Below are 7908 nucleotides of genomic sequence, written 5' to 3' on the forward strand. Positions count from 1 at the left end.
CGCAAGCTCTGTAATGACTATATTCAATGCAGATGGTGATGTTGATGTAATTAGAATAACCACAGGAGTTACCAGCCGAAGCAACAACTGGCTTCTAATGATAGAACAGGCTGCAAAAGTTCCACAAGGGGACTGTGTGATATGTATGGGTCCACGACCACTTTTGAGAGTGGTCCCAGCAACGCTCCTAAATGAATGAGAATTCAGGAAATTGTTCGACTATAGTAAACGTTACTCGGTATTTCAAACCATTATCCCGTAGTGACATCTGGTGGTGGTGTACTATAAATAAAAATGTTGATAGAATAAAACTACATCCATTACAATGTCCAGAGGTTAGGTAACAAAACAGAGCAAGGTTTCTCAGCCGTCCACGAGCAACTGTCAGCTACCTCCCTGATGGCTTTCCAAAACCGCATTGCTGTGACATGTTTGTTGGCTGAGAGGGGTGGGGTCTGCGCCCTTTTGGGGAGCAGTGCTCCGCCCTTGTCCCCAACAACCCCGCTGCAGATGGCAGCCTCACCGAGGCCTTGGATGGGTTAAGGGCCCTAAACAGCAAAATGAAAGACCACTCTGGAGCTGATACAGAAATGTGGGACGGTTTGGGTAATGTATTTGGCCGATATCAACAACTAATAGTCTCTGTCTTAATTCCCATAGCTGTGTTTGCAGCAATACTGACCTTGTGTGGATGTTGTTGTATTCCCTGTATTAGAGCTTTAATTCAAAAGCTCATCACCACTGCCATCACTCCGATGCAGGAACAAATGTATTCTCTCCTTCCTCCTGACGACAATAAAGATGTAACAGATGCTGAGTCCAGTGATGAAGAAGATGAAATGTCTCTCAACCTTCCAGACTTGTATCCTGACTCAAATGTTCCTATGTTGAACTTGTAAATACAATGTTATTGATGTAAGGTGCGAAATGTGTCCTTTTCCCTCTGAGTGTACCTGTTTTGAACCACTTAATGAATTACCAATAGAAAATCGAAAGAAGTTATTGAGTAAGGACTAGCTCTGGCTAAAAATGGCATAAACAGGAGGGAAATGTTAGAATTATTATTTGTTTAATCTTACTTATATGAAGCTTATAATGTTATGCCACTTTTAGAAGTTTGTTCTGTCTGTTGTTCGTTCACTTCTTGTGTTGCAGAAGATAAGCGGCAGAGAACAAGAACACACCCCAACGACCTCGAGGAGAATGTGCTGTTCAAGTTATCTTATATGGATAAGAGTTTGCTGTGTCAAGCTTCAACAGAATCTGTTTAGCTGTTTGAAGCTGCTTGTAACTAGGGCGTTTTCTGATTCAATAAAAGAGCGAGGTGAGCAGAGAAACTTCAGAGTGTTGGTCGGAGATTGTAACTGAAGCATTCTCTGAGCACTCTCCTCGCGAGTAAGAAACTCATCACTGACTTTTTGTCTCTGTTTTTTGCAGTGTGTAAGAAATGTCTAGTGTTTGAACCTGACAGAAAGCGATCATGCAAGCGTACTCTAAAAAGCGAGAAATTAGTGCTCAGGAGTGTGTTGCTCGAGCCTGTGGATTAAAGATGAAAAACTGTTCCCGCAGTGTTGTGTTCATACCCACAGACGATAATCCTGTAAAGATGAGTCGACCAATGTCTTTCTTGGAGGATATCCCATCGGATTCCTGCAATATATGGATGACCAGTTTGACGGATAAGTACAAAGCAAGGCCTGAAATACCCGAATATGAGGAAATGTGTTTGGCTGATTTCGCTGCTACCTGCAGGTTTGTAAGTTCAGAGAAGGCAAGCACTAATGGTGTTTTACCACTTTTAAATCAGCTGGGATTTGTAACAAGGCGAAAAAATGACAAGCCCTCCGTCATCCGCTACTATCATTGTTCTAAAGAGAAGGAACCGGAGCAGTTTTATGCCAGATTACTGAGACTGTACCTTCCTCATCGGTCAGAGTTTGAAATTCGAAGCGTCAGTCTTCCTACCTACGAGTCCTTTTACTCCTCTGGCTGTGTCCGCCTACCAGGTTCAGACCTCCTTGAAACCGTCAAAAGTGTTGTCAAGAGAAACAGAGACAAATATGAGAAAAACAGTGAGGAGATTGAGAGTGCCCTTGAAGAGTTTGAGGAAAGCAGAGACCATGTGATTGATGAGTGGTGTAATCTTGCTCCTGATTCTGAAGTTGTGAGGTTGCAGTGTGACGACGACCTTCAGCCGCAGAGCCTGAAAACGAACAGGAAAATGTACCAGACTTTTGTCCTCAGTCTTCTGCCGTCAATGAAATGCGAGCCATCAGAGAACCTCCCGCTATGGATCCGAATTTGCTGAGACAAATGTATCAGAACCTGAACCAGAAGCAGGCCTGTATTTTCTATGCCATCAGAGACTTCTGCCTTAAACTTGTGTGCGGTCTGAAACCAGAGCCATTTTTTCTGTATGTAAATGGTGGGGCAGGTACTGGAAAGTCGCATCTGATTCGATGCATTTACTCAGAGGCACGCAAAATACTCAGCAGGCTGCCACGCTTCTCAGAGGATGCTGATATTTCTGCTCCAACTGTTCTGCTCACTTCTTTCACTGGAACGGCAGCTTTCAACATCGGTGGAACAACACTGCACTCTTTGTTTAAACTTCCAAGGTCGTTAAAACCTCCAATTCAAGGTCTTGGCAATCAGTTGGATGAAATCAGGTCAGAACTATTCAACGTTCAAATCTTGATCATTGATGAGATCTCAATGGTTTCTAAGCCCCTCTTTGCTTATGTGGATGCACGGCTCAAACAAATCAAAGGAAGTCATAAACCATTTGGAGATGTATCTGTATTGGTGCTCGGCGATTACGCTCAGCTGAAACCAATTCGCCAATCTACACCTCTTTGTGTACACGACCCAGCGGATATTGACTTGTGGCAGGAACATTTTCAAATGACCTCTCTAACTCAGATTATGAGGCAAAAAGATGATATTGCGTTTGCAGAGATGCTGAACAGAATTCGGGTGAAAGGAAAAACTGATGAATTGTCTCAGGCTGACAGAGATTTGTTATCACAAGCCATCACAGAACCAAGTCTTTGCCCTGCTGACGTTTTGCACATTTTTGCAACCAATAAGTTGGTGGATGAACACAATTTGGCAACTCTGAACTTGTTACATTCCAACATCATCACCATCGACGCAGATGACTTCCAAAAGGATCCACGAACAGGCAGAATGGCACGCAAAGAAAGACCATGCAAGGGAGGTAGAAATGATTTAGCAGACACTTTGAAAGTTGCCGTTGGAGCTCATGTCATGCTTACCAGAAATATCGATGTTCAAAATGGACTAGTTAATGGTGCATTTGGTGTCCTAACAGCTGTTGTAACTTCTGACACTGATGAACACAGCATCAGTAAGCTGGGCCTGACAATGGATAATCAAACAAGTGGGACCAGAAACCAAAGTGGACCTTCAGAGACTGCCAATCTTGTTTACATCGAGAGAGCGGAGGAGAATCTGAAGCTAAATGGAGTGGTACGTAGACAGTTTCCTGTGAAACTGGCTTTTGCTTGTACTATTCACAAAACCCAAGGCCTAACAACAAATGCAGCTGTGGTGTCTTTGAAGAAAATCTTTGAACCAGGTATGGCATACGTAGCTCTCAGCAGGGTAACGTCTCTCAGTGGACTCTACCTACTGGATTTCGACGAAAAAAAAATATTTGCCAATCCTCAAGTCACTGCAGCTCTTCAGACCATGAGACAAGCCAGCGTAGATGACATGATGCCTCTTCTTCAGGTGAAAGAAACTTTAAACAGGCCAGAAACACTGGTAATTGTTTCGCATAACACCGAGGGACTCCCATCTCACATCTGTGACATAAGAAACATCACGAACTGTGTCTGGCAGATGTGCTGTGTCTGACTGAAACTCACCTAAAAGGATCTTTTGTTTACGACAATCTGCATCTGGATGGCTACAATATGTTCAAACGAAACAGACATGTGTCATATTCAAATTTTCCCCAAATGGCTTCCAAAAGTGGAGGTGGTGTGGCGGTTTATGTGAGAAACCATATTAAGGTTAATGAAAGAAAATATTTGCAAAATGTGACTGATCTTGAATTTGTGGCTTTGAAGGTTGAGTCTCCATTCAGGGCAGTGATTGCAGCTGTGTACCGACCTCCCGACTACAGCCTGAGACCGTTCCTGGAAAATCTGGTAAGCCTTCTGGATGCACTGGAGATGTTGGACTGTCACCCTGTCATTGTATGTGGAGATTTCAACGAGAATCAGGTACGCAGTTCACCAGGGCAAATTCTGGAGCTGTTTCAGTCTCGGGGATATGTTCAGTTGATCACTTCTGCTACCACAGAGAAAAACACATTGCTTGATCTAATTTTCATTTCTCAGCCACAGAAATCTTTACATTCAGGTGTGATGAGAACATACTACAGTTACCATGATCCTGTGTTCTGTGTCCTGTCCACAACCGAATCATCAGAGGTCTGTGAGTAAAAGCATGCCAAAGGTAAACTTTTTTTAAAATGACTGTATTTCCTCTTAAAATGTCTTACACAACAGCGTTCCTAATTATATTTCTTCAAATCATTACATTATTCAGCCAATAAGAGTTATGCCATTTTTTTAAATATTAGGAATCCAAACAGTTTATGTTTTAAGAATATTGCAATTTTTCCAGTGATAAACTTTGTGGTAGAAACTATTAAAGTTATATATATGAGGCTTTTGTCACAAAATCTAACCATTTGATTAAACCTAAATAAGTCTGCTCATTTAGATTTGAGACTTTAAATTAAAGATTAATTTAATATAATATAAATATATATATATATAGTATGTAATATAGGATATGATTAATGTAAAATTCAAATTCATAAAAACTTTAAAGAAGTCGTGGCTTGTGCATTTATATTGATAAGTGCACAAACCACAACTCTTTCAGCAGTTCTAAACAAGCTGCTACAGTAGATCACAAAAAAAATTCACCAGGAGGTCTGTGTGTAACACAGGCTTCCTCATGAACCAATAACATATGCCAGCTGATGCCCCCTTGGGATGAAAAATGGGAGTTTAGGAAGGGTTCAGGCATAGTGGGTGGGTAGGTGGGTGGGGGGCTTTGACTAGGAACATTTTAGTCTCAACATCAGTTAACACCACCTGAAAAACGACTGCAAGCTTCAACATCTCCTCCAGTTCACACTCGACCAAAACAGAAGATCCTACTGCATCCTAACATGACAGTCGTTATTGAAGGCACAGGGTGAAATGCATCCTTTCAGCTCACAACTGAGCACTGGTGACCACTGAGGGAAAAAAGAACTTCCTTACACAGAAACATGTTCTCCAGCTTGAGCACTCAGAGACATGTCCTCTTGCTGCATCAGTCAAGGGATATCCTCCTGCTGTGGCTGAAGTGGAGCTATTTGATTTGTAAGTGTGAATGTTCACTTCTTTTCTCTGAGAATGCTATTGTTACTCATGATAAATCTCTTTGCATTACAGATTAAAGTGTCTTAAGTTGTAGCTCGGCCATCCACTCCAATCAAGCTGAGACTCTCACAGCTAAACATGAAGTTAACATCTGTTCATGAAACTTCACTTACAAGACATTGTGTCTCCTGCAGCAAGGTTGAAGGTAACTACCTATCATGTGTCATAGGACGTTTACCGTTTATAGGTCATTACAACACATGTTTTCTCTTGGTTTCTCAGGAGGACTTTCCCATGCATGTCTGGTATCCCCAAGGCATCCCTTTCACCAGCAGAGATGAGGTGCAGCCGACTCTGGTGAGAACTCAATATTGCTTCTGTTCAACTAACTGAGAAATAACTACAATCTTTGTCCAGCTGACTGTCGTATTTATTTTTTCATCTTTAGTGGACGTAATGTTAGCGTGTTACGACAGCAAAACGCGTTGTGACAGATGACATGATACAACAGTCAGCATTTCAGGACACCTGTGACGAGGACTGAGGCTTCCATTTATTGATTTATTTTGAATATTACAGTATAAAATCATGCACAGGAACAAGAAATCCAAAAGACAGATATTTTTGGACCACAGTTATCTTAACATGTTTGAAAAGAAGTAGGAAGAAGTAAGAAACTTGAACTGTTTGCTCAGAGGGTTAAAGTGTCTCACTTTTTTCCTGAAGATCTGCACCCATCTGTCCAATGATGTTGCAAACACTGAGCAGGTTAAAGGAAGCTGCAGCGGCAATCAGAAAGACCCCATCAAGTGTGAACATTTATATCTTCACAGTGACTGATTTTTATTATTATTTTAACTTGCATCACCAGAATCATCTTCACAACAACCATGTAAATGTGAACTATACACAGTTTTGACAAATTTGTAATTAAGCTCATTTCATTCTGCTAAAATCTCTGTAGATTTGCAGATTTACATCATGTTTATGTACAAATGTGTTTTTTTAAATCAGGTTTCCACATGTTGGGTTAAAGTGTCAACTAGTGAAAGTTTAAATATGTAAGATATCAAATCTCAAGTGTTTTAGTTTAGCAGGATTATTTTCATCATACTAAAAGTGGGAATAAGACGGGACTCCTAGTGTGTAAACTTGTGACTTTATGCAATGAGTAATGCTTTGTCACCTGTTGATATTAATGAACATGGTGACAATAAAAAGGAAAGAAAAAACTAAATCTTTACGAGAAACCAAAAAAAAGTAAATTATGCTATTGTAATATTTTTAAAGTCACATATTACACAACTGTGAATCCTGTATTTATGTGGGGGAGGGGTATCAGCTGGTAAAATGTTATGGCAAAGGATTGCCACACTTATGCTATTTGAGCAACTAATATAGACATCAGGGAAAAGAAAAGAGAAAAGCATTGTCAATTAATTTTAATCATTAGCAAAATTAGAATAAGGGTGTTGAACTACTATAGTTTAGCAATAGGATAAACTACACTCAGATACTACATTTTAAACTGAATTTGTTTCTTGGGGAGGGGGTTTGGTCACATTCTTTTCAGTAGAGGCTTTGTAATCTTGACATTCCATTCTTTAAGCTTAAGAATGAAAATACAATACATTTCTAAATATAATTGACCATGTCCTCATAGGTTTTTTCTGTATCTGTGTAACTTGTACACCTCCAGTTTCACAATGTATTGCTACTACTGTGTTATGCTTTAGTGAGTTTTTTCTTTACTGAAGTATAAAGCATGAATCATTTTTGATCATTTTCATAATCAAAAATAATTCCGTTCTTTTTTTTGCACAGAAAGCTGTTTATTGTGCATGATTTGAGAAGACCTACTTCTCATATCATGTCTTCTAAAAAGCCCAGTCAGTCGTGGCAGATGGCTGCTTGTATCGAGCCTGGATCTGTCAGAGGTTTCTTCCTGTTGAAGGGAGTTTTTCCTCTCCACTGTTGCTCGGTACAAGGGATTGCAAAAAAGTCAATGATACACAGCAAACGTTTTTTACTTTTACATGCTCATTGAGGAGGAATAAATGGTAAATATCATTAAGTCAATGCAATCTGCTGGGTTTCTTTAGAAACTGTTTACTTTGAATAATTCAGAATATTGTACTGCTTGATAGTCTGAATCAAATGAAATGTTTGTATGACTTGACTGAAATGAAAAAGTTCTATGACATTTTACAAATTGTGTGACATTGTGTATTGACAGTATGTAAAGAAAATAAATAGAACTGAGTACATTCTTAGTTTGCCTTTTATTATTACACTTAGTGCAGTTTTCCAGGTTTATATTCAATTTATTTATTTTGCATTTAAAGTGAGTGTGGTTATGGTCATTTTTTGACCTCAAGTCCCAAATTTTCCAATCCATTTACAAATTAAAAATCTTTTGGTTTACAAAACTCATTTGGCTATTTTACAAAAATTAAATCCATGTAAGGTTTTCCATCACAAACATTAAATAAATGTA

The 7908-nt window shown here is 39.6% G+C and overlaps 1 long non-coding RNA gene across 2 annotated transcripts; it reads left to right on the forward strand.

The window, feature by feature from the left end:
* Positions 1-2202: 2202 nt before the first annotated feature.
* LOC145550302 (uncharacterized) lies at positions 2203-7684 on the forward strand. Of its 2 annotated transcripts, none has more exons than XR_014086208.1 (3): positions 2203-5616; positions 5694-5768; positions 6138-7684. It is a non-coding gene; the product is annotated as an uncharacterized LOC145550302 (long non-coding RNA). The 2 variants fall into 2 exon arrangements; XR_014086207.1 differs by having other exon boundaries at positions 4811-5616; positions 5860-7684.
* Positions 7685-7908: the final 224 nt, after the last annotated feature.

Source organism: Poecilia reticulata, unplaced genomic scaffold (assembly GCF_904066995.2).
Source record: "Poecilia reticulata unplaced genomic scaffold, P_reticulata-male-v2 Scaffold_32, whole genome shotgun sequence".
In the NCBI taxonomy this organism is placed as follows: Eukaryota; Metazoa; Chordata; class Actinopteri; order Cyprinodontiformes; family Poeciliidae; genus Poecilia; species Poecilia reticulata.